Source organism: Lissotriton vulgaris, chromosome 6 (assembly GCF_964263255.1).
Source record: "Lissotriton vulgaris chromosome 6, aLisVul1.2, whole genome shotgun sequence".
Lineage (NCBI taxonomy): Eukaryota > Metazoa > Chordata > Amphibia > Caudata > Salamandridae > Lissotriton > Lissotriton vulgaris.
This window is the reverse complement of record NC_141694.1, coordinates 980,034,404-980,062,212: the sequence shown is the minus strand read 5'-3', so window position 1 is coordinate 980,062,212 and position 27,809 is coordinate 980,034,404.

Here is a 27,809-nt window from a genome sequence, read left to right as displayed (position 1 = left end):
TGGGAATGATGTAATCTGAATTATGTTGTTAGCCTAGCCTCAGGTTTCTGACCTAGTCGGTTAGTGCTGGTTTTTACGGGAAGACCATGTAGTGGCTGTTTCTACTAATAAACCTACATAAAATATCCAGCTCAGAGTGATTCTTACTAGACGTCTCAGTTGCAATCACAGTAGTACTAGATCATCATTAAATGTCTAAAACAACTAAGGCACCGCGCAGGATGAGGCTCACTTCAATCAAGCCAAGCCCATCCTGTAAGAGTCTCGTCAGCGCGTGGTCTCTCAGTGCATTATGACCGCAGCAGGTTTCATTCTTTTATCACCCTAACCAGTGTTTAAATTGTCTGATTGGTGGCCCGAGATGACTGAGGGGGTAGGCAGCAGCTTTTTTTTGTTTGCTGCGCCCACAGCCAGAGCAGATATGGGGCACCGGCCTCATCCTTTCCTGAACCGTCTCTTCAGTGCTGCTCGAATTGTTGAGCAGGCCATGCTCTCACATTGCTCTCCCTCTATGGCTAACAGTGGCGGGGTCAGGTGGGTCAAGCACACCCAAGGTAGCCTCCTGGTCCTTCCAAAGCCCATTTAAGAAAAAACTAAATATCTTTTTGTAATTGTAAAGATTCACTCGGGCCTGCAGCCTCACTTTCTGATCTTGATTGTTAAACCTCCATGATAAGCACAATTGCGGTGGGCTACTTAAAGTGCCTCAGGAGGGGTATGAAGTCTGTGGGGATGTTGGCTGTTAAAAAAAACACGTGAAAAGCAGTGGTACTTGTGACTAAGCATGGGCGAATTTTGCGAATCTCGCGTTCGCGAATTTTGCGGATTTGCGAACTCGCAATCCGCAAAATCCGCGAATTCTCGCGAATTTGCGGATTTTTTTTTTTTGTGTTCGCGCGGGTTTCTGCCAGGTCGCGAGGGTTTTGTACAATTTCGCAAACGCGAACTTACCTGTCGGGTCGCAAGTTTTGCGAACTTGTTGTTTCTACGTGTCCAGCCTGTTTGGGACACTCTTCTTCATCACTGCCACTCTCTGTCACCACTGCCACTCTCTGACTACTCATGCCACCCTCTGGCCCACCCATGCCACCCTCTGTTTCATCACAGCACCCTCAGTGTACATTATTGTGGCAAAGCAAAGCACACCTTCCCTGCCTCAAGTGACCTGAATTAATTTGGGGCTGATTAATGTGTCACAGAATATTTTTTTAGCTGGCACCTGCTTCCTTAGTGCTTCCTGATTAGTGATCTTTTGCACTTGCTAAGTGCTTTCATTGTTGCAAAATTAGTTACAACACCTGCCCCAACTGACAATAATGAATTAGTGGCTGATTAATGGATTTGAACTTCCAGCCTGGCTCCTGCTTGTCTCCCTTAGCTGTAATTCAGGACCTTTGTGGCATATGTGTAACTATTCTGAGGTTCAGAGCAGGGTCACATAATAGTTGCAACTGGCAACTGAACTCTGGAGGGGCCCCTCAGGAAGCACTACAGGAAATGGCTACTAACGATGAGCCTGAACTTTTGAACCTGGTAAGTAGTTTCAGTTTTGCTAAGATCGTATTTCTGCAATTTAGCGCTTATTCACGGGGCGCGAAGTTGTACTGGGAAGCCGCGAACTCACGCGAACAGTGCGAGCAAGCCATAAAATCCGCTGCTCGCGGATTTGGCGGGAGATTCGCAAATCTCGCGGATTGCGAATTTACCGAAAATCCGCAAAATCAGTGAGCGAAACGGATTTTCCGCCCATGCTTACTTGTGACACATCTATTCTATCGAGAGAGGCCTGCAGGCACCTATTACACAGTATTTAAGAGATTACATGACCGGAGCCACTGGGATTTTGTGATTCTGCGGATATGATGATTTCTACATAATTGTGGATTGGCCACGCATATGCAGAAGATGATGGACTATGAGATAACCATAAAAACGTTTGATGCATTTGAGGTAGCATTTTTAGTGACTGTTTCTATCAACATTAGCTGCTGTGCCCAGTGGCAGGCCTTTTGTCACGAAGAGGAAGATCACCTCTCTGTTCCTCATTGCTATATTTAGGTGTAAAACTGTATCTGCAAAGGTTTCAACTTATTAAAATCAGTGTTAAAATGCGTAAAAATTAGAAAATGGTGGGCACTGCTTCAACATATGAAACATTAGGCTGGATAATTTGCCCTTTTCTTGTTACCTTATTTAGTACATGCTGCCAATTAGTTCGATCCTCCCTTGGCAGGTAGTTACAGTGGCCATGTATATGGCAGAAACAATCTTCTTGGGAGGCCAAAACCCTATCAAAATAATTGAAAATATGCAGACATATTTCACTAACATGATAAAGCATGGGCGGAGCAGTGTGAGCTACTTTTTACAAAGAACAGTATTAGCCTCTATTCTGTGGCAGCACAGGCATTGTGTAATACTACTATCCTGCCTACTCCCAATCTCCAGGGGCGCTAGCTGAGTTTACATAATTAGAAGGAACTTAAGGCACAAATGGCACCCTTGAGGACACCGGGAACTGGGCATATATTCTCTCCCAACAAATTATCTCTTTATGTCACATAGATAGAAATGGATTATAGGGCTGAGGTAACACCTCAGTCCTAAACCAATAAGAAAATATAGAGGGCTAATGCACTTGCTTCTAATATGTTTATACCATCAGTGACTTCATAAGTTCAAACATTGCTACTAATCCTTTCATTTTCTACACAAGATTGGGACAGCAGGTCCTGCCATCAAAATAAGCATTTTGATCTTCCAAGTGTCCCAGAACCCTGATAAGCAACACAGTCAATTGAGCTTCAAATATTTGTGTGTTGGCTTATTTTGAAAGTCAGAGCACATAAACCGGTTAGACCACTAATGTTATTAACTATCCATTAACTCACAGCAGTTGGTGTGTCCTTCCATCAGAAGTCCTGAAAAACTCAGGTCCACAGCTTCCACATGTTGACTCTAAAGGTTAGTGAACTGAATCCAAAAATTCTAGAATCTTGACATGAGGAAATTGTGATGAGAATGGTGCAGAGATGAGAAATGGAGAGTAATTAGAGTGTTAGAATAGAAAATATGAGGTTAAGAAAAAAAGGAAGGAATATTAAGGAAAGAGGTGGATGAAAAAAGAGTAAGGCAGTGAGCAGAAAGGAAGAGAACATATATGATAGAAGGGTTGATTAGAAAGAAGTAGGGTAGTGATATGTTCATAAAGAAGAGAATATGATGAGCATGGTGTTAGAGGTTCTTGGATGAGGATATAGTGGGAGAAATATGAGCAATGTGGGTGATGGGAAAAGGATGACTGATAGATCTGAACTGAAAAAGAGACAAAAAGTGAGTAGAGGGAAACAAGTAGTGAAGGAGGAAGATGGAAGATGAGGCTTGTGAATGATTATGATGATGAGAAAGGAAAAGTAATCAGAGTAGAGCATAATGAGCAATTGCTAAATTGCATTGGGGCAGAGTTGGAGTGTTAAGAGGAGGATAGTAGCACAAAAGGGAGAGGAGAGTGTTGGGTGGGGAGGGTGATGATGACAGAGAAGGTGATTGAAAAGATGGGACTAGAGAGAGAAAGGAAGACGAGCAGGGTACCTGACAGTCAAAATTTAGAAAAGGACTATTCAGTCTTGAGGCACTCATATGAGCTATGCATTTCCACTTTGCTCCCCTCAAACTGCATTCTACTCAAAAGACTGACCAACAAATATTGATTGAAAAAGTAACCGAGTAATTACAATTCCATTAGTCATCTTCAGAATCTGTACTCTTTGCACAGTGGGCAGCTAAGGGAAGAAACTGTCTCACATTTGATGTTTGCCAAGTTGCTAACTTTGATTGCTCTTTCAATTGCTATTATACTTATTTGAAGTAAATGGACAGCAGTAGGCACTATCGATAACTTCAAAAAGTCATAAAGGCCTTTATAATCTGTTTAAAAAATGCAGGTCTCCCAAATCTTTATAGATCTTTTGCATACACACAATGGATAATCCAGACCTCAGGATTGCAAGGTCCATATACTCGCACAACCACTTGCATGGAAGCAGTTCAAGTTTCCTTTATATACAGAAAATTATTACCCGATAGGCAGCAGCAGTGACGGTAAAGCGGACAGAAGAGGGTGAGATGGAGAGAGTTGTGGATCAGATGGGCAGACAGGAGGTTGTGTTTCGAGGAGGGGATGTTTAAGCAGAGAGAGAAGATGGAGATAGGTAGGTAGCTGTATGAGAAGAGGCGAATATCCACGCACCTCCCTTCAGGGAATGTTTTTCCGAATGCAGCACTGCTGTGCAGCAGAAATAACAATATATGGTGGAGAAGTGTGGCTCAATGGTTAGAGCGGCAGACCCTGATGCAGAGGTCTAGCCCGGGACCAGGGTTCAATTCCCCGCCTCGGCGGGTCTTGGGCTCAAAAATTCCATGGACCTGATAATTCTCGCCACAGTGCCTATTCCAATCATGGAGTCCCACTCTGCAACTCTGGGCAATAGCTTGCTTAATCTGCACAACGGCCCCCACAACGCTAAGGATGCCTGGCCTCCACCTTGGGGGTGCCCAGGAGTGGACGCCTCACAGGGAAAGCCAGGATGGGTTCCACAGCGGTATTCGTACAAGCGCCTTGAGAGCCTTGCGGGTGAGTAGTGCGCTATACAAGTATCAATTTACATGACATTACATTTACACGTTGCTTCCAAAGAATCGACGCAGCGCCTGCTGTGTGACTGAAAGATCACCATAGCCCGAGTTCTGAGCACCACATCTCCGACATCCAAGGCACCTGCACTGACTCAGACGCAGGCCCTGCTGTGCGGCTAAAGAAATAAACGCATGACCTGCCATGCAGCTGAAAAACTGACATGCACCTGTTCACCGCATCGGCCCAGCTCATCGGATTTTCGACGATTGCACCGGTGTACCAAGTTTTTCAACAATGTTCAGTGGTAGGGAGACAAGGCCACATGTCCGGACTTTAACACATGGCCTCCCCTTGCAGTAAGGAATCAATGCCTCATCTCCTCTGCACTGCAGAAAGGATTTGATGCATCACCTCCCTTGCGAGTAAGAAATCGATGCATTGCTTTGTTTTCTGATGTCTTATCTCCCCTGTGCCTGGAATCCATCAAATTTAAAGATGAACACAGTTACTTTGCCATACACGTGATGTTTCCATACTTTTCAGGTTTAAAACAGTTAAGTCAATTGGAAAAGTGATACTTTTACTTATGTAGCACAATTTACTTACCTTCGGTAACGATATATGTATCTGTAAGAAACATTAGTAGTGATAGATTCCTTACCTTAGAATTACCCCAGGCGTCAGACTGGATCCGGAAAGTCTTCGTCAGCAGTACCCCTGCGCGTCTGTAGGCGTTGTCGTGCAGCTCCGCGTGTATCATCGTCGCCGAGATGACGTCTCTGGAGCTACTTAGACATGGCCGCGCATGCTGACGTTAGTTCTGTACATGACTTTCTGCGCCAGGAACGCAGAGCCATGCATGAAACTGACCACTGGTGCCTTTAAACTAGGGCGCTGAAAGGGATGACCTTAACCCTAGAAATCAGTTCACAAAACAGGGAGGATGGGTGGGGTTGTAAGGAAACTATCACTAACTAATGGCTCTTACTTACCTTCGTTAAGATATATCTGTAACTTGTACATCTGAAAGAAACAAGTAGTGATAGATTCCTTACCTTAGAATAGATACCCCAGCAATACCAACCCCAGTGGTGGGTCTGCGAACCAAAATCACACCAGGAAGTCAGGGAGAACAGAACGGCCAAAGAAGCTGTCTCTCCAGACTTGGCTGTCCAGGCAGTAATGCTTGATAAACATGTGCAGCGAGGCCCACGTGGATGCCTGACAGCTGTCTTGCAAGGGAACTCCCCGTCCCAAAGCAGTAGTGGCTGCCATCGCCCTGGTATAATGGGCACGCAGTCCCAACGGAGGCTCCTTTTTAGCCACAGGATAACAAGCCTTTATGCTCAGAACGACCCACGGAGAGATGGTCCGCTTGAGCACGGCCCGACCTTTCTTGGCACACACATAGCCCACAAAGAGCTGGTCATCTACCTGAACCGCACACAACAGTTCCGGGGTGGAAGGAGAGAGCACGTTTTGGGTCCAGACGGTGGAGCCTCTCTTCCTCTTTTGAGGGATGCGGAGGCGGAAAGAAGGTGGGCAAAGTGATGGTCTGCCCGATGTGAAAGGCAGTGACAACCTTTGGCAGAAAAGATGAACGAGTCCTGAGAACCACTGTCTGGATGGACAGAGAGAAAATGAGGTTTAGAAGAAAGAACCTGGAGCTCACTCACTCTTCTCGCAGAGGTGATAGCCACCAGGAAAGCTGTCTTTAAAGTAAGAAGACGAAGAGGAAAGTTGTGAAGTGGCTCTAAGGGAGCACACATCAGTAATGTGAGAACCAGGTTCAAGTCCCACTGAGGCTTTAAGAAAGAAACAGGAGGGAAAAGATGAGTGTTGTCTTTTAAGAACCTATTTACAACTGGGGACTTGAAAAGGAAAGGCTGATCTGGAAGCCGTAAAATGGCTGAAATTGCAGAGAGATAGCCCTTGATAGTGCCCAGAGCAGAGCCCTACTGGGCCAAAGAAAGGAAAAATACAATGACCTCTGAAAGAGGGGCAGAAAGGGGATCCACAGCCTTTGCTGTGCACCATGCCACAAATTTATTCCACCTGCAGGCGTATACTGTCTAAGTGGAGGGAAGCCTGGCTGCCAAGATAACATCACAAACTTTGGGAGGCAGGTCAAAAGACGCCAACTGCCGCCGCTCGGTCCTCCACTTGAACCTGTCCAGCCTCCACCTCCTTGTGTGGAGACTGTCTAATGTTGCTGCGACAGAAGATCCGCCCGAAGAGGCAGTCAGATCAGGGGATCGATAGCCATTCTGAGTAGTTGAATACCATACTTTTTGAGCCCAGTCTGGAGCCACAAGAATGACTTGGGCCCGGTCACGCTTGATCTTCTTCTGCACTCTGGTTAGAAGTGGTATAGGCGGAAAGGCCTATAGTAGACCGCAACTCGACTCGCGACAAAAAGCATCGCATAGCGAGTGCTGCCTTGGAAATTCCAACGTGCAGAACTGATGACATTGCGCGTTCTCTCCGGTGGCAAATAGATCTAACTAAGGACCTCCCCACGGCTGAAAGAGACCTTGCGCCACGCCCGAGTTCCGACGCCATTCGTGATCCATCATGCACCGGCGGCTGAGTTTGTCCGCCCTGGCATTCAGAGAACCTGCCAGATGTTGAACCACCAGGGAAACGCCCTTATGTTCCAGCCATGTCCAGAGCCACAGAGCATCCTGACATAGGGTCCACGACCACACCCCACCATGTTTGTTGCAGTACCACATGGCGGTGGTGTTGTCCGTGCACACCTGCACTATTCTTCCGCAGACAGAGGGAAGGAATGCCTTTTGGGCAAGACGGATCACCCAAAGTTCCAGAAGGTTGATGTGGAACTCAAACTCCGCCTTAGACCAGAGTCCTCTGATCTCCGCCACTCCCATGTGGCCGCCCCATCCCAGAAAGGACGCGTCTGTCACAACTGTGTGTCCCTGTTGGGTAAGTGAGAGGGATCTGCCATTCACCCATTCACGATTCGTGAACCACCACTGCAATTGTTGTGCAGTGCCCTCCAAGATCTTGGCGTGATCAGACAGGTTGCCCTGATGCTGTGCTCACTGGAACTTCAGGTCCCACTGCAGAGCCAGCATATACCATCTGGCATGATCCACTAGCAGGATGCAGGAGGCGAACAGGCCCAGGAGCCAGAGTATCATCCTGACCGCAACCCGGGATAGAGGCTGAAAGATCGGAATCATAGCCTGAATATCCCAGACTCGCTGCTTGGGAGGATAAACCCAAAACTACGCCAGAACCGCTCCAATGAAGAAGAGCTTCTGAGAGGGAATCAAGTGTGACTTCGACACATTGAAGGAGAACCGCAGCAAATTCAGGAGGTCGGCCGTAGTCTGGAGGTGGGAGACAACTGCCTGGGGTGATCCCGCCTTCAACAACCAGTCATCGAGATAGGGGAAGACTGGAACAACCGATCAATGCAGATGAGTTGCGACCACCGCCATCACTTTCGTGAACACACGAGGGGCGCTGGTAAGGCCGAAGGGGAGCACGGTAGACTGAAAGTGCTCGTGGCCTACTGTGAACCGCAGGTAACGCTGGTGGGCCGGCAGGTCGGGGATGTAGAAATATGCGTCCTGCAAGTCCAACACTATCATCCACTCTCCAGGGTCGAGGGCAGACAAGACGTGAGCTGGCGTCAACCTCTTGAACTTCTCCTTCCGGAGGAAGCGGTTGACGTTCTTGAGGTCCAAGATAGGATGCAGGCCCTTGTCCTTCTTGTGGACCAGAAAGTAGTGGGAATAACAACCACAACCTACTTCTGGCCCAGGAACATGCTCTATGGCCCTTTTGGCCAAGAGGGCAGAGACTTCCTGCTGAAGAAGCGCAAGATGGTCCCCCAAGACGCGGTGGTACTGAGGCGGCATGGCTAGAGGGGGTAGTCTCGAAGGGGAGGGAGTAGCCCCTTCGGACAATTTGCAACACCCACCTGTCCGAGGTGATGTTGCGCCAGTGGGGGAGATGATGTTGAATTCTGCCGCCCACTGGCATTTGGTGGGCCTGAAAGGGTAGACTAGGAAGGCTTTGAAGTGAATTCTGTGGGGGTGGAGATGGACTGACCCGCCCGTCTGCCCCCTGAACCACCTCTGGTACAAAAGGGGGTGGTGATGGACAGAGCATCTGAACAAATCAAACACTCACACCAAGTAAAAAGATCTGGGTTTGATCCATCACCGTTCTTTAGCCCACTCTGCCACCCCAGTTCTGACATGGCTATATGCAAATCAGTCTGACCCTGTGCCTCATGGGAACAGTCCAGCCCGAATTGCCAAGGCATGCCTTTCCTGGACCGGAAACAAGCTTCCGAGGACCGGTTTCTGGCATTCCAGCCGTCTTCAGCCCGGCTTGCTTGAATCCAGTGGCAAAGTGAGCAAGGGACTCACGTCTGAGCATACCCTGCCACACTTATGGTGGCCAAAAGTGGTACAAAAGGGGGTGGTGATGGATGGAGCATCTGAACCAACCAAACACTCACACCCAGTCAAAAGATCTGGGTTTGATCCATCACCGGTCTTTAGCCCACTCTGCCACCCCAGTTCAGACATGGCTATATGCAAATCAATCTGACCCTGTGCCTCATGGGAACAGTCCATCCCGAACTGCCAAGCCATGCCTTCCCTGGACCGGAAACAAGCTTCCAAGGATCATTTTCTGGCATTCCAGCCGTCTTCAGCCCGGCTTGCTTGAATCCAGTGGCAAAGTGAGCCATAAGTGTGGCAGGGTATGCTCAGACGTGAGTCCCTTGCTCACTTTGCCACTGGATTCAAGCAAGCCGGGCTGAAGACAGAAACCGGTCCTCGGAAGCTTGTTTCCGGTCCAGGGAAGGCATGGCTTGGCAGTTCGGGCTGGACTGTTCCCATGAGGCACAGGGTCAGACTGATTTGCATATAGCCATGTCTGAACTGGGGGGGCAGAGTGAGCTAAAGAATGGTGATGGATCAAACCCAGATCTTACGACTGGGTGTGAGTGTTTGATTGGTTCAGATGCTCCGTCCATCACCCCCCCCCTTTTTGTACCACCCTGAACCACCCCGACGGTTCCCACATCCGCGGCCGTGCTGAGGATGTTGTTGCACAGCCCTGTGGCTCTGAAATAAACGTGTTGGAGCACCCCTTCCGTTGCCACAAAATGAGCGAAAAGCAGGAGGGTGAGCGGCCAACAGGTCTAAGGACTTGGCTGTAGCCCGTGAGTCCTTAAAGAGCTTCAACGCACTATCTGCTTTATTGCTAACAAGGCGAATGCCATCAAAGGGTATGTCCATCAGAGTGTTCTGGACAACCCATGAGAAGCCAGTTGTCCTCAGCCAGGCATGGCGCCAAAGCGCCACCATCATGGAAATCACTCTGCCCAGCGAGTCAGTTGTATGAAGCCCACAACGAATGGTGAACTTAGCTGCATCTCTCCCAGCTGCTATAGCTTGGGAGAGTACTGTCCCTGCCTCCTCCAGACAGTTGGGCAGCACGTGCGCTAACATGTTCCACACAGAGGGGGAATAAAGGCCCAAGAGGCATGCAGTGTTCACCTACCACAGCCCTAAGCTGGCAGATGAAAACAGCTTCTTGCCAAGCTGCTCCAGCCATCTGGATTCCCGATCCGGAGGTGCGGAAGGGAACGCGCTCTGGGAAGCAGAGGCTTGGACAACTAAGCTCTCGGGAGTGGGATGTTGGGAGAGAAAGAGGGGCTGGTCCGGAGCCGGGCGATGGGGTTGGGCCATGTTCCTGTCCACAGTAGCCCCTGTGTTGGGCCTGGACCAAGTGCCCAAAAGAACTTTGGAAAGTGCATCAATTTAAGGCAGCAAGGGCTCAGAAGTGCTTCAGCCGGCGGCAACCACTTCGCTCAGGAGGTTAGTCCTGAAGGCCACTGTAGGGAGTTCAAGGTGGAGGGCCTCGGCCGCCCTACGCAACACCACTGCGTAACTGGCTCCCTCCGCCATAGCCATGGTAGGAGGAGACAGCATGCCAAGGTCAGTTGAGGTGTCAAGACCACAGGCATCCCCCAAATCCTCTGTCTAGTCCGGATCATAGTCACACTGTTGTGTAAGAGGGTCCTCAGACCCCTCCCAGTCCTCCCCTTCCTCCAAAGCCTGTGAAACAGGCTGAAAATAAGGAAGATGGACATAGAGGTAAAAAGGTCCCATCTGCATCGGAATCTGCGTCTAGCGATGCAGATCTGGTGCCGTGTCCGGGTCAGGGCTGAAACTGGGGCCGACGTCGGGGGTGGCACTGGACAATTTCAGAAGTGGTGGTGGAGGTGTTATGAGGTCAACCGGTGTCGCCCGGGATCTGAGCCCGGATCCAGGGGGTTCCTGCAGCACCGGGGGCGACTGCCGGACTTCCAGCAACTTTCGGGACCGCTCCGGCAAAGTCTTCGGCGCCATGGCCCGTTAGTCGGGGCACGACTAGGAGTCGTGGTCGCGCCCCAGGCAGTAGAGACACACACAGTGTGGGTCCGTCACCGACATCATGCGGTGACAGTCCCCACAGTTCTTAAAGTCGGGCATCCCTTTGACACCAGGAGTCGAGGGACGCAAAAGAATGGAGACAAAAGGCCTTGAAAAAAAACTCAGTCAAAAAGTGACTGGGGGTACTTGCTCTTCCCAGATCTGCTCTTGCTGGCGCGCAAAAAAAAACTAACGTCAGCGCACGCGGGCCCTTCTAAGTAGCTCCAGCAACGTCATCTCGGCAACGACAACGACGCACGCGGAGCCGCATGACGATGCCTACCAACGTGCAGGGGTACTGCTGACAAAAACTTTCCGGATCCAATCTGACGCCTGGAGGTAATTCTAAGGTAAGAAATCTATCACTACGTGTTTCTTTCAGATTGTTGGATTTATGTTGGTCTGGTCTTGTTTTATTCAGATACATATTGGTTATTTTTCTAAACTGGTATGGTGTCCATTTGTATATATTTGCACTGTGTTACTGTACAAATGCTATACATATTGCCTCTGAGATGAGCCTGACTGCTCATGCCAAGCTACCAAGAGGGGTGAGAGCAGGGGTTATCTTGTGTGTGTAACTCCCTTACCCTTACTAGAAGAAGGGTCCCTACTAAGACAGGGTGCAAGCCACTGCCAACTAGAGACCCCATTTCTAACAATCTCACAAATGCTTGACGAATTCCAAGAATATTTCTAAAGAATTGGGTGGCTTAAAAATAAAATGACCAAACTACACATTGACACTACCATCTTAACACATCACCACTGAAGGATTCTATTCCATTCCATATATAGAACCAAATAGAATGCATGGGTGGAAGATCTGGTGGGGCAGGAACTCACTCACAGGAAAGGCTTTCTACTTGTTTGAGTCACCCATCCTGATGGCATGGAAACAAAGCAACTAGGAACTTCCCACATATATGTTGCATGTGGGTGCCTATCAAAGAAATTATAGAGGATGCCAATGATGACAATCACAGAAATCAACGTAGGTAGGTGGTTCTCAAAAATCGATGTCAAATCTGGATACCACCAAATTCAGCTCCGTAAAGAATCATGGTATATAACAACATCCTCAAAGCACATTGATCTGAGCCTGTACCACAGACTAGATTCTGGCATTTCAAGTGCCACTGAAGACTTTCAATAGTGCATTCAAGAGATGCTATCAGAACTGCCCGGAGTAATAAATGTCAGCGATGACATCCTGATGTTTGGCGGTGGTGGTGTTTGATGCGTGTGGCAAAGGCATTACCAGAAAAAAATAAAAAAGGAGTGGGATGACCCTACACCAAGAAAAGTGCAAGTTCATCAAGAGGAACAATGAGTTCTATGGGTACTAGTTCTCCGATAGAACAGTGTTACCCGACCAAAGAAGTTACACGATATTCAAGAGGCTAGCCCCTGACAAACTTCTCAGATGTGTGGAGTTTCTAGGCATGGTTGTTTATTGTGGAGGATTTATACAGAACCCTTCAATGAACCACGCCGCTGCAAGACCTCTACCATTCAAACTCCCTATGCGAATGGGACATAAAGGGCCACGGGTTTTTGATGAAACCATAGTTGCTTTGGCCAGATAGAGCAGCTTTTAAGTACTAAGCCCTTGCTAAATAAACTGAGTCATGGATGTCAGCCTCATCCATGATAGAGTGCTGAAGACATTCATCAAAGTGAGCTTTTGAGACCAGCAATTGGTTGCCATCATGAAATCCCAATTACGTCAGATGCCAGAAACCTGGAGGCAGATTCAGGCCATGTATAACGTCCGTGATGATCTCTCTATGGCAGAAGATTGACTGGTACTACCCAGACAGCTAGTGTTAAGGCTAATACAAGCTGTTCACACCACCCACCTAGGGGTAGTTAAAACTAACATGCGTCTCTGGCAGAATGTCTGTTCTAGATAAGGGATCCACAAAGTAGCTGGCTGTCTAAGATGTCAAGCGGGAGGACTACCTTACCAGACTGTACCTTTCACAAGTGAGGAGAGACTAAGCCCACCATGAACCCAACGAAGCGCAGACTTTGTACCTCTATCTCGATATCTGGGCATTTGCTGATTTGTCTGATGATGAGGAGATGATGCCCTTGGAGCATAGTCAACTCCACTACACAGGAAGTCATCCAGAAGTGCAACAAAATACTTGCTACCTATGGTATTCCTTTTGTTGTTGGGCCACCATTTCAAGGAAAAGAGACAGCCATGTAATTCCAATCCCTAGGGGTGATGCATTCAGAAATCACACAGGTAGCGTCAAGGAAATGAAGTAGTAGAGGGATTCATGCGGCCTCTCAGTAAGGTCATCAGTATTGCTGAAATCCAACACAAATTGGTGGAATGTGCAATACACCCATTTCTATGGAAATATGTTGAGCCCTATTTGCCACTACCAGGGGTAATCTTCTAATCTCAGGTTGGTGGGTGTTGTTGAAGATTGTGATGATCCATTCCTTGGCCCATATGGGAAAGGGGTCTTCTGATTGCCGGTCGGCTCTCTCAGCCCTTCAAACATTTAGCTTGACTCCGGTTTGGTTGTTAGAGACCTATCCATCCCAACAGGTCCAGGTCATGGTGGGCCCAGTCCCACTGTGACCTCCTCTCTCCAACAGTCAGTGGGATCCAGCATTTCTTATCTTTTTGTACCATGCCCTGTTGCAGGGCATTAACTGGTCTCCCTTTTTTTGCTGGCCAATCGTTGACTTTAAGGCACCAATTCTCCATAGTTAACACCAAATGGGTAACAGAAATTACGTCCAAGATTCCTCTACTTGATCAAGGCACAATTACCTAGAGATGGACCCCCTTTGGATGCCCTTTACCTATGGCGGAGGGTACAGAGGCCTGCAGGCCAGGAGTTGCGCTTCTTATGGAGGTTTGAGTAAGATGGCCACCTTACTGGTTTGCACCTGATCTTCACTCTCACAAAATGTCCATGTGCTCACAGTTATTCTACCTTCATTCGCTGCAACTGTGGCCTCACACAGGCATACAATTACCAGGTGCTATCCAACTTTAATGTTGGTTGGCCATGCGACCAATGCAACCAGAAGGGGTATGCACTCTGTCCAGAATCTGGGTGATGGAGAGCAATATCTGTACGGCCATCCAGAAGTACAATGTGCGGGCCTCCGACACTTTGTCGTCAACGTGGTGTGTTGGCAGAGTCCTCAGCAGCATGGAGCTACAGTGCACAGGAACCACACTCCTAGATTGGTTCACAAATGGCAGCCGTGCGTAAAGCATTCCATATTTTGGCTCTAGGGGCTGCGTCTGGTCTCCAGAGTGCATGTGTCAGTGTGAGCTTGACTAGTCAGGCACTGCACCTCTTATCCTATAAATTACAATAGGGATTTCTATATGAAGCATGTTACATGGCAAGCTACTTGCACCCTGTCTATGTTTTGAATTACATCTCCCATAATGCACCTTCTTTGAGTGTTAGTGAGGTCTCTTGTCAGGAGCCTCTGGGAGTACAAAGGAAGCCGGCCCACTAAACTAGGTGCTTAGCTTACTCTTCCTGTAAGGAGCACGTGCCCTGACCTGGATACATTCATTGGAACTTCCGGTGATAACCAGCATTCCTGTTTGTTCCTCACATCCCTCTCAGTTTTGCCTCTGTTCTAGTAATTCCCACCATACTTCAAGTCTGTAAAGCACTTATTTCATCAACTGAGTTATTTCACTCTGCTTCATTTGAGTCTGCCCTTTCCCAAATCATTCTGTGGATTGCTTCTGTTTCCCTTGGACTCCGCTATTATTTCAGCTTTTGGATTGCACATTAGCGCAAGGACGTGCTTCCTGTTCTGACTTCCTCCGTGCTATACTTCAATTATTTGGACATCTGACAGTCACAGTCTAGAGAGTACTTGAGCTGTTACCTCTAGAACTGCCGTTTTTTATCACTTCCTGTTTTTTTAGTAGTCCAAAGACTCTAAAGATATTGGCCTTAATTTATCCTCGAAAACACCAACTTTGTGAAACTCCTTCGAGGCAGACGAATGCCTTCACCTTAAGCTACATAAAGGTAGCTTCATGCTCTGCAATATTACAGAGCTGTTCTTTTTGATTTACCTTTCACTTTGTGTTATTAAAAGAGGCTTTAGAATTGGACTTCGCTCTTCCCCACCTCCAAGTGAGTATGTGATGGTACACAATATCTGTTACTGGCAGCTGGATGCGTTCGTTAATAAAACAGTGGCTTCTTGTATGATGCTGCTTCGCACGCTACGCAAGATCCTTCCTATGCTTCCACCCCGTTTCCCGACCAGAGGTAGTGCGTAGTATTATCTTAAGCAGGCTTGATTACTGCAACGCACTACTTCTGGGTGCACCTGATACCCTGATTGGTAAGCTGCAGCGAATACAGAATATGACTGCTAAGCTAGCTCTCTCTCGGCTGCGATCTGACTCCTCTTCTTTGGCGCTCATGGACCTTCACTGGTTGCCAATCCACCAGCGCATCCATTTCAAAGCATTATGCTTAGTTTTTAGGGCCCTTCATGAGCAGGGGCCGGTTCTGCTGCAGGAGCTGTTCTCCTGGTATACGCCAGCCAGACCTCTGCGATCCTCGTCGGCATACCTGGTGGTAGTTCCCAAGATTTTGAGGATCGGGATGGGCGGACGCTCTTTTGGATTCACTGCAGGCAAACTGTGGAATTCCTTACCGTTGTCTCTTAGAAGCGTTGGGGAATTCTCCTCTTTTAAAAAAGGATTAAAAACTTATCTTTTTCCTAGGAAAATGTAAACATTGTGGCAGCGTAACATCGCATATGGTCTTAAAGAGTCTAAGCGCCAGGATACCCTTTGGGTGACAGTTTAGCGCTATACAAAAACGCGATACAATACAATACAATACAATACAATACCTTTAATAGTGTATTAGTTATTTTGCTCTCTCTTAAAAGGAGTCCAGGGCAGAAATCTTTAATCTTGCTCTTTTGTCTTTCGGTATTATTTTCTGTTATCTGCAGTATTGGGATACTAGACTTCAGGAATATCCTTCTTTACAACCCAGCCTGCTTGAAGATCTTCCCCTGGTGGTCCATCTGTCACCTCTTCACTCCCTGGGGGTATTAGCTACTGTCCTTGTTGAGTCAGCGGCTTGGAGTGGCTTTACCTTATGGGAGAGTAAAGGCACATCTTTGCTCCTGTGGAAATTTGGTTCTTCCTTTAAATTATAAATACAATTTTGACAGAGCATTTCTTTTATTGCTGTTAGTATTTGTCCCAGAAGTCCCACAGCGTTCTGCATTGCCACAAGATGCGAGTCAGGGTACTTATTTCCTAACAACTCCGCCAATAATGTTCCGTCTTATTATTTTTTTTTGTGTTGACATTTTTTATTGAATTATGCAATAAAATACATAGTAAATATCAACGTGAATAAGGTAAATAAGAAAACCTTATTTGCTAAATATTTGAAAAGAATAATGAATTGATAGATTATGAAATGTACTCCTAGTAATAGAGATAAGGAAAATAAGGAAAAAGTTAACAGTACATACTCTACAATCTGTTGTAAAATAACAATACAAAAGGTATGAACGCATCTTATATGTAAGTAACCGAATGACTAAATAAATATAATCAAGATTAAAAGAAAGAAAGAAAAAAAAGTGCCAGAGTAACGGGGGGTGGGGAGGGAGGGAGGGAGAGGGAAGGAAAGAGAAAGGATAAAGAGAATGGAATAGTACAGGAAAAGCATATGAGATAATAAAATTAAGTAGGTAAAGGATGCACATTAGAAGAGGGAGTTGGGTTAGAATCGTCATCCAATGTGGTTTCCAAAAAGGGGGACCAAGTTTGAAGAAAGATGTCAGCTTGGTCCTGAAGATTGTAAACTGTGCGTTCATGTAAGGCTGTCTGCATCATTGCCACCAACCATTCTTTCTGAGAAGGAGCAATTGAAGACTTACAATGGCGTAAAATGCAAATTTGCCTGTAGCCAAAGCAGTGTGAAGAAGACGAGTCTGAGGCTTAGAAAGTTTTGGAAAACCACGGCAGTCATGTAAAATAATGGAGGCAGATGTAAGTGGTAAAATTAATGCCATTATAGAGTTCAAAATTTTGCCAACAAAGATCCAGAAGGGTCTGGTTGGTGGACATTCGCAAATGATATTTGTTATGTCACAACCAGGATTGGAACATCTCCAGCAAGAAGTATGCAATAATAACCCAGCTTGATGTAATTTAACCGGTGACCAGTGCCAATCATGAAGAATTTTAAAGATAAAGATAAAGAATTTTAACATTCTTCATGATTGGCACTGGTCACCGGTTAAGAATAAAGAATTTGAGACGTACAGAGGGGGCAAGATGGCCGCTGGCAGGCCGTAGAGAGCAGTCGCTCCTCTCTTTTGCTCCTGATAGAATGGCGGTATAATCCAGTGAAACGCCTCGGACTGCTGGTCGCCGCTATTGACTGCTGTTGCTCTCTAAAAACTTGAGGCAGCAGGATCTGCAGTACGAAATACGAAATATGAAATATGATATATCCGCTATGCTGTTTACAGCGCCTCTCATCCTAAGCTAGCAAGGCTGGCCTTACATACCCCAATCTCCGAGAGTGAGTTATTGGGCTGAAGTATTCAAACTATCCGTGCGACGAACGGCACAGGCTGCAATGCAGAGTATGGCCTCTCGAGCACCAAAACAGCAAAAAGATTTGCAGAAAGATAAGGCAAACTTCAGTGATCCTGGTATGACTGCGATGAGCTCCAACTTGAGATCACCCGCCCAGGCGCAGAGGAACATAAGAAAAGAACATATCGAGGACCTGGAGAAAGCCGAGAAAACTGAGAAACTTGAGAAGCCAAAGGAGAAAAAAGCTACGATAAACAAAAAGGGATCTAAGCGCCAGAATGGTGAGAGCGCTACAAAAGATGGAACCATGCAGCAACCTACCCTTCAGGAAGTGTTTGCAATTCCCCCAGCAGCTCTGGTGTTCTCCCTTCTTCAAGGAGATTCTGCGGGGAGTCAGGCCGCAGGCGAGACAGGCGAGGCGGTAGAGCCGGGAGAGCCAAGTCAGGGTGCGTGGATGCTAACGGAGGCCGCAGGCAGCAAGAATGACGTGAAGATGTCGGAGGAATCGCACGATGTGGCGTCTCCCTCCATAGTGGTACCTGGATGCTTGTTGTGCGCTCAGGGTGGACAGGGGGAGCACCCGGAGCGTTTAGACCAACAACATGCAGACGCTGCTCACCCCTGCGGTAAGGAGGGCTCTAGCGGGGGCTCTAGAGGGGGCGGATCAGTGCCCCTCGCTGACAGCAATATACAGAACCAAGACTTTGCCAAGGGAGGATTGTCAGGGGTCGGGGCTAATGGCAAGACAATTGACAATATGTGTAAGAAGGAGCCTGGAGCTATCGAGCATAGGAACGATTTTGAGGTCTGCACAACTTCGGGATTGCAAAACTGTTCTTCGCCATGTGTAAACTCTGTAGTCCCCCTTATTAATCCAGGCGGGGCTCAGGAGAGCGCGGTCCCTCAGACCGAGGCCTTGGTTCGGAACAGACAGTACGACCTAAGATTGCTGTTCAGGGAAAACACCACTCTAGGCTAGGGGTAAAAAAACTGAAAGAACATAATAACTGTGTACCTTCCATGCAAGACATAGGGGCTGAATCCAATGTGCCCGGCTCCCCTAGTGATGATTTTTTTTTTTTCCGTGAACGATGAGGAAGAACAGGGGGATAAGACCGCTTCTGAGTCTACTACTGAGAGTGACATTGATAGCTCAAATGTGGAGTTGGGGTCTGTAGCAGCAGTTTCAACACCTGAAAGTGAAGTTATACATAAGGCATATACCAAGCGGAGGTCCAAGAAGAGCAGATCCCGTAATAGGCCAGACCCTACTGTAAGCCCTGTACACCCGGACGTATCTAAGAAGCTAGACTGGGATTACTCTGCCACCTCTCAGTTATATCAAGAGGCAGGCACTATCGCATCACATAATCAGACTAATACCCCAGTGCAAATAACTACAATGGATACGCTTCATGCTACGCTGAAACAGATGCAGGGGGAGGACAGGAGCGAATCTAGGAGGGCGAAGCAGTCTAGTCAAAAGATACAGGGTTCATTACGCAAAATAAACAAACTCTATGTGTGTGACGGTGGGTGTGCAGCGGGCCGGAAAAGCAGGCGAGGAGGCCGTATATAGTGTGCTATACTGGTTGTTTATTGTAGAGAGACAAGGAGGAATGTCACAGGGGAAAACAAAGAAGGCTCCCGGGGACGGGATCCGCTCCGGGTCTTGGGTTCGGCTCCCGGTCTTCAGCTCCTCCAACGACGGCTCCGGTGATGCGGAGGATCCACGGAGGGCAGTAAGAGAAAGAAAAAACAAGGGACCGTTAGTCCTATCCTGGTTTCAGGACACTATGTACCGATCACCGTCACCCGGGACGTGAAATACAATAGGGGGAAAGAAGAGACAGTGAGGAAAGGGAGTTATCGGGAGATAGGAACACAGGTCGGTTGAAAGAAAGGGTGCTGAGGCGGGACGTGAAGGGAACGGATGGGGCATGCAGTGAGGGTGCTATACAGTTATACTACAGTGCAGGGGACGTGTTACTAAAGAGATCGGGGAGAATGTACAGGGACTTTACAGGGGTTCCTAGCGAGCAGGGAATAGGAAGGTTTAAGGCACTCACGCGGTCCGCCGTAACTCTCCAGTGAGTTACGGCCGCTCTTCAGCAGGGGCGGCTCTAGGCTCATGGTGGCCCTGGGCAGGGAGCGTAGGTAGGGGGGGGAAGATCCTTCTCCTACCTGGCGGCTAAGACATGGAACTCCCTGCCCGTCCGCCTGCGGCTAACCCAGGACCACCTCGCCTTCAGGAAACAGCTCAAGACCTGGATGTTCGAGCAGTAGCAGACCCCCTCCCCCTAGCGCCTTGAGACCCTTCAGGGTGAGTAGTGCGCGATATAAATTCCATGATTGATTGATTGATTGATTGATTGAAGAGGGGGTCTGGGCGGGGCGGAGCGTGGAGGCCAGTGAAGAGGCGGAGGGAGTGAGGGGATCAGGGTGTTTGAAAGTGGAACAGAGCCGGAGGCCGCCAAATCCCTGCCAGGGGCCGCCATGCAAATATGTACCCATCCTCAGAGGATTATTATATTAAGGATATATATTGGCATGGTGGCCCCTGGGGTTTGGTGGCCCTGTGCAGGTGCACAGCTTGCACATGCCTAAGGCCGCCCCTGCTCTTCAGCCACCTCCTGTGGACTCCACCACTCTTCGGTCCACACCTCTGCGTCGCACGTCTGCTCTCCGTCTCCAGCTCCTTCTCCTTCACCACCTCCAGTCCGGGGATCCAGCCACGAAACTCCGACCGCGTGCTGTCCTCGATCCTCGTTTTTATCCTGTGCTGGCGCTGCCTCTGGGGCGGGACTTCCGGGGTCAGCAAAATATGTCTCCTCCGGACCTGGTGCTCGGGTTGGTCCCTGCGGGAGAAAGAAGGGCGGGGTTTCGTGGGTTAGGGCTGGTTCTCCGAGTCCTGTCTCGGCTATGGCGTTGTGGTTGCGGGGTCGCAGTCCCGGTGGAAACGAACAAGGTACGTGCGGGGGAGGGCGGCCTCCAGGTTGGGGTCTTCGGGACGCCGTCTCACATCCCCTTCCCCTAGCTGTCCTTCCTGTACTGGAGGGAGAATGAGGGTACCGCGAAAGGAAATCGGCATTACCCTGGTCTGAGCCTTTCCGGTGCTTTGTTTGGAAATGAAAAGGCTGTAGGGACAGAAACCAGCGCAGGACCCGGTCGTTCTGACCTTTGTTCCGGGCCATCCACTCCAAGGGGGCGTGATCGGTGTAGAGGACAAAGTCTCTGCCCTCTAGGTAGTACCGCAGATTGTCCACTGCCCACTTTATTGCCAAGGCTTCCTTTTCGACCACAGCGTATTGCTTTTCTCTGGGAAACAGTTTGCGGCTCACATAGAGTATGGGTCTTTCGTTGCCTAGGGCATCTTTCTGGGATAGCACGGCCCCCAACCCATGATCGGAAGCATCCGTTTGCAGGATGAAGGGCAGTGAATAGTCAGGGGGTACCAAGACAGGACTTGAGGTCAAGGCGTCTTTTAAGTCCGTGAAGGCATGCCATGCTTCGGGAGAGGGGTTTCGTAGCTTCTCCTCGGAGCGGTTTGTTTTCTTCAGTAGGTCCGTAAGGGCGGCAGCTCTCTGGGAGAAATTGGGCACAAACCGCCGATAGTACCCTAGAAGCCCCAAAAAGGCTCGAAGGTCCTTTTTTGTTTGTGGAAAGGGAAGGGATCGGATAGCCACTGTTTTGCTTTCTTGGGGTCTTATCAGGCCATCCCCCAGAAGATACCCCAGGTATTTAACTGTCTTTGCCGCCAAGGTGGTCTTGGCTGGATTGATGGCGAATCCGAAGGTGCCCAGGGAGGAGACGACGCTGTAAAGATGCTTCAAATGTTGGGGCCAGCTGTCACTAAAGATGATGATATCGTCTAAATAGGCGCCGGCGTACTGTGAATGGGGCAGCAGAACGTGGTTCATAGCACGCTGAAATGTGGCTGGGGCGCCATGAAGACCAAAGGGCATGACTAAAAATTGGTATAACCCCTCAGGGGCAGAAAAGGCTGTCTTCTTTTTGTCTTGTTCCCTGAGGGGTATCTGCCAGTACCCTTTGCAGAGATCGAGCGTGGAAATATACTTTGCCTTTCCTATCCTCTCAATCATTTCGTCCACCCGGGGCAAGGGATAGGTGTCAAAGCTAGACACCTTGTTGACCTCCCGAAAGTCAATGCAAAAGCGGACCGACCCGTCAGGTTTTGGCGCAAGGACGATAGGGGAATTCCAGTCACTAACTGAGGGCTCTATAATTCCCATCTTTTGCATTGCTTCTATCTCATGACGAATAACGGTCCGGCGGGCCTCTGGTATTCTGTAGGGTCTCAGGCGGACAACCTTCCCGGGTTCTGTGTCTATTGTATGTTCAGTGACGTTGGTTAGACCCGGAGAAGAGGAGAAGACTTCTTTCAGAGACTCCAGGGTTTGTCTCAGTTCCTGGACTTGTACGGGGTTTAGTTCAGGGTCAAGACAGGGGTCGAAAGAGAAGGGGAGGGACTCGCTGGTTCCGGACAACACCGGACGGGGTCCTTCCCATTTTTTTAACAGATTCACGTGGAATATCTGGGAGGTGCCCCGTGTGGGGTCTAGTTCAACCTCATAGGTAACTGGGGTCACCTGCCGGAGGATGGTGTAAGGCCCTTGCCACTGTCCCAGAAGCTTCTGGTCGGACGAGGGCATCATGAGGAGAACCAAATCGTTAACAGCAAAGACCCGGGAGTGAGTGCCCTTGTCATATTGCTTCTTTTGGTTGTCCTGAGCGTTCCCTAGGTTTTGTCTGACTATGTCCCGGATCATGGATAGGTGGGTTTTCAGATTTTCCAGGTATTCGGGAGGCGGACGAGTGCGGTCCGGTTCGGCTTCCCAGGCCTCCTGTGCCATGTCTAGCAGGGTACGAGGGGGACGCCCGTACAGCAACTCATATGGGGAGTAGCCAGTGCTGCTCTGAGTTTTACAGCGAATGGCGAATAAAGCCAAAGGCAGCATGTCTTCCCACCTTCTTGCCTCTAGGCCCAGGAGCTTTTTCAGAGTCTGCTTTAAAGTGGCGTTGTAACGCTCCACCAATCCGTCCGTTTGCGGATGATATGCAGATGTCCTGATTTGTTTGATCCCAAGTTCAGAACAGACTCGTTTCATAAGAGCAGAAACAAAAGGCGTACCCTGATCGGTCAGTATTTCCCGGGGAAACCCAACCCGAGTAAATAAGGAGATCAGGGCTTTGGCTATAGTCTGGGTAGTGGGTTGGCGTAGGGGTATGGCCTCCGGAAAGCGGGTGGCATAGTCAACTATGACCAACGCATAGCGACACCCACTACGGGAGGGCAAGAGGGGTCCTATGATGTCCATCCCTATGCGGCTGAAGGGGACGTCTATGAGAGGGAGGGGTTGTAACGGAACCCGGGGGGGTCTATGACGGCTGTTTTTCTGACATACAACGCATTCACGGCAGTAGGTTTTGATCCTTTGATATACCCCCGGCCAATAGAACTTCTCCAAGACGGCTTGGCTGGTTTTCTCGTCCCCGAAATGACCCCCTACAAGGTGACTGTGAGCCAGGAAGAGGACTTTGTCCTGGAAGGGACCGGGGATGAGTAACTGTGCGTTTTGTTGTGCTCCCCCTTTTCGGTACAGCAACCCATTTTTCTTATAGAAGTAAGGACCTACTTGTAAGGGGTCCTCGTGATCAAGGGCTCTTCCCCAGGCTTCCTGTAGGAGGGGGTCCTCCTGCTGTGCCGCCCTGAACTCCCGGTCGGTCTGCCAAGGGTGTTCTTCCACGATTGCGGGATAAGCGCTGGCATACTCTTTCTTCTCTTTTCTTTTCTGGCTTTTAGGTTTGTGTGGTTTGGGAACTGTCGCCGGATTGGTCTGTCCTGGATAAGGCGCATCCTTCCACCACTGAGTCAGGGAGTCAGAGGTGTCTTGGAGGAGCGCAGGCAGTCCCGGATAATCGCTCCCTAAAATGGCTTGTTCTGGAAGAGCGGGCACGAGACCTACAGTGAGGCTGGTTCCGGGGTCCTTGGGATGTTGGACTCGCACCTGAGTAGTGGGGTACTGTTTGGTGTCACCATGGACACATTGGATGGCTACTACTCCCGTAGGGTTACTGACCGGGTGTGCAAGGTCTTGTGGTCTTAGAACACTCTGACGGCAACCGGTGTCGGCAAGGGCCATAAGGCGTTGACCGTCAATTGACACAGGGCAGTGGAACGGTGGTGGTGTGGACCCTGGAGGGGTGCACAAATAGTTCCTTACAAAGCCGACCTCCATCGGCTCCTCCTTCTGCGGGCACATCCGGGCGATGTGTCCGAACCCTCCACACGAATAACACTGGGGTCCAGGAGTAGGGGTTCGGAACACGACCGGGGAGGGAAAAAGGGGTGATGGTTCAGGTCTGCGGGCCGGTGGTGGCCGGGTAGGACGAGTGGTCATAGCAGTCGGGCCCTGTGGGGATGTTCCTCCTTACCCCGTTGGAGTTCCTGAGCACGGCTATAGGCAGAAGCTATCTCAATGGCCGTCTCCAGGGTGAGTCTGGAGTGCTGCCTCACCCAGCGCTGTGTGGCCGGGTATAAGGAGTTCAGGAATTGTTCCAGATATATTTTCTCCAGGATGTTGTCCTTTGTGGAGGTCTCGGGTTGAAGCCATCTGTTTGCGAGATCCTGGATCCGGAATGAGAGGGCCCTTGGATTCTCTTGGGGTCTTTCCTTGGCTTGGCGTAGTTTCACCCTATAGGTATCATCGTCAATGCCAAGGCGTTCTAATATGCACCGTTTGATGTCCGCATACGGTGTGTTGCCCTGTATGTTGGCCTGTTGATAGGCGGCTTGTAGGTCGCCGGTGAGGAGGGGACCCAAGTATTGGCCCCAACGGTCCACTGGCCAATTTGCGGCTTGGGCTATTCTTTCAAAGTTAGTGAAAAAGTAGTCCGGATCTTCTCCCGGGACATACTTTTGCAGGACCACGGAGGGGAGAGAGGTCACAGGCCTTTGTTGTCCCAAGGCATCTGTTAACTTCACCATGGTTTGCTCGTGGGCCACCCCCTGGCCCTTCAGGACATCGTGGAGCTGTCCCCTGTCGTCTTCAGCGGTCTTCAGGAACTGCTCCATCAGTTTCCCGAACTGTTCCTGGGACTCCGCCATCTTTTTAACTACGGCCTCCATGCTTCCAGCTGATCCCACTTCTGACACCAGATGTGACGGTGGGTGTGCAGCGGGCCGGAAAAACAGGCGAGGAGGCCGTATATAGTGTGCTATACTGGTTGTTTATTGTAGAGAGACAAGGAGGAATGTCACAGGGGAAAACAAACAAGGCTCCCGGGGACGGGATCCGCTCCGGGTCTTGGGTTCGGCTCCCGGTCTTCAGCTCCTCCAACGACGGCTCCGGTGACGCGGAGGATCCACGGAGGGCAGTAAAAGAAAGAAAAAACAAGGGACCGTTAGTCCTATCCTGGTTTCAGGACACTATGTACCGATCACCGTCACCCGGGACGTGAAATACAATAGGGGGAAAGAAGAGACAGTGAGGAAAGTGAGTTATCGGGAGATAGGAACACAGGTCGGTTGAAAGAAAGGGTGCTGAGGCGGGACGTGAAGGGAACGGATGGGGCATGCAGTGAGGGTGCTATACAGTTATACTACAGTGCAGGGGACGTGTTACTAAAGAGATCGGGGAGAATGTACAGGGACTTTACAGGGGTTCCTAGCGAGCAGGGAATAGGAAGGTTTAAGGCACTCACGCGGTCCGCCGTAACTCTCCAGTGAGTTACGGCCGCTCTTCAGCCACCTCCTGTGGACTCCACCACTCTTCGGTCCACACCTCTGCGTCGCACGTCTGCTCTCCGTCTCCAGCTCCTTCACCACCTCCAGTCCGAGGGTCCAGCCACGAAACTCCGACCGGGTGCTGTCCTCGATCCTCGTTTTTATCCTGTGCTGGCGCTGCCTCTGGGGCGGGACTTCCGGGGTCAGCGAGATATGTCTCCTCCGGACCTGGTGCTCGGGTTGGTCCCTGCGGGAGAAAGAAGGGCGGGGTTTCGTGGGTTAGGGCTGGTTCTCCGAGTCCTGTCTCGGCTATGGCGTTGTGGTTGCGGGGTCGCAGTCCCGGTGGAAACGAACGAGGTACGTGCGGGGGAGGGCGGCCTCCAGGTTGGGGTCTTCGGGACGCCGTCTCACAATGTGGATATGGCAGCTAGGGTTACGGAGGTCGAGACAAGAACAGAGAGGATGGAAGAAGACATTGGGAAATGGAATGAGTTTAAAACCAATCAGGAAAAAGTGGCAGCAGATGTACTTTGGAAGCTTGAGGACTATGAGAATCGTCAGAGAAGGAACAATGTTAGACTTCTTGGGGTGGCGGAAGGAAAAGAAGGGCAGAATGTGCAGGCGTTTGCTAATATTGATATATGTAGGAAACTATTTACTCAGGCAGGAAATTATGGATAAGGCCAAACCTGAAGCTAGACAAGCGTACAATGGCACAACGTTTTTTGCCCGCCCAGACTTCTGTCATGTGACGGTGGAAAAGCGCTGGCGCATGAGGCAGATGATAACCCCTTTCCAAAATATGGGTTGTGAGGCTTATTTAATGTTTCCTTCTCGTCTTAACGTAGTGTTGAACGGTCAGATGAAGATCTTCTATTCGGAAATTAAAGCCCAGGCTTATCTGGATGAGATAAGAGAGATGAAAAAAAGGGTCAAAGTCTATGACGGTTGCATTAAGACAGTCAAAGCAATAATGCTGGAATAGTGGAAATAGTGGAACGAGATATGTTTGCTTGTTTATTTGATAAACCTGAGCGGAAGTAGTGGCAGCAGCATTTAGTAGCTTTAAGTAGGGCATGATATAAGATAGAGGCAGGTAATGCTATTGATGGGACCAGGGGCAGGAGGGGGCGGTTGGCACTTGAGTCACAGCTGTCATGCATAGGTCAGGACTGACCTATTTGCCTGTAAGGGAGAGGGGCGGGCGGGGGGGAGGGAGTACAGGGCGCACTGATCTGTTGTTGTTTTTTTCATACACAGGGGAACACGGGTAATTTTAGAGAGCATGTCCAGGTGATGTTTTTGCAGTTAGGGAAAAGTGGCAAAATGGAAAATTACAAAAATTGTTTGTTACCGATGTACGCTTGAGGGTACAATTAACCAGGGTGCATTAATGGCTGTGCCCAAAATTACGGTAAATGTCTGTGGCCTAAATGATCGCACTAAAAGGCACAGGGTTGCTATGTGGTTAAGATCTTTAAATGTAGACTTCGTATGCCTCCAAGAAACCCATATAGAAGGACTACAAGGTTACGTATTAGACCAGCTGGACTTCAAGGTACTTGCATATTCCAAGCAAGGTTCTAATAATAGAGGGGTTGCAATCTTATCGAAGCACAGAGATGTTATGATAAGGAGAAAACTCGATAATCAATGGGGGAGATGGGTACTGCTAGAATGCAGAATTAATGAGGAGTAGGTCACCTTAGGATGTATATATGGCTCAACGGAGGACGATCCTGATATTTTTGATTTTATGGATGTGGAGTTAGCAACCTGGTCCCCAATTATCATTCTTACTGGGGACTTCAACATCAATGGGGCAGGAGGGGTCAGAGGGATATTAAATGGTGGGTATCAGGGTAGAAAAGAAGCGTCTGGAGGTCTCTATGCAGTCTTACTAGAAATAACGCTTTATTGGATGAATGGCTGGTTTCAAGGCCAGGCGACCAGGGATTCACTTTTTATTCTGCCCCGCACAAGATTTGTGCTAGATTAGATTATTTTTTCGTCTCACACTCTTTACAATCAAAAATTAAAATTGAGAGACACCCTCGGATTATCTCCGACCATAACCCTCTGATCCTATCTGTAAATTTGGGGACCACTAAAGGCCAGGACCGAGTATGGACCTTTGAAAGAGGGTTATTGAAAGAGGAAGCTTATATTGCCCATATGACTGAGTGGATTAGGACCTTTTTGGACATCAATAGAGGTAGTACCGCGGCCGGGAACATGTGGGATTCATTTAAGGCAGCTGTACGAGGGGAGACAATAAGCTTCAGCGCAGCAAGACGAAGGAGGGAAAGACAAAGGGAGGCAGAGCTCGTTAGGGCAGTGACAAATGCAGAGGAGGAATTGACAAAGCAT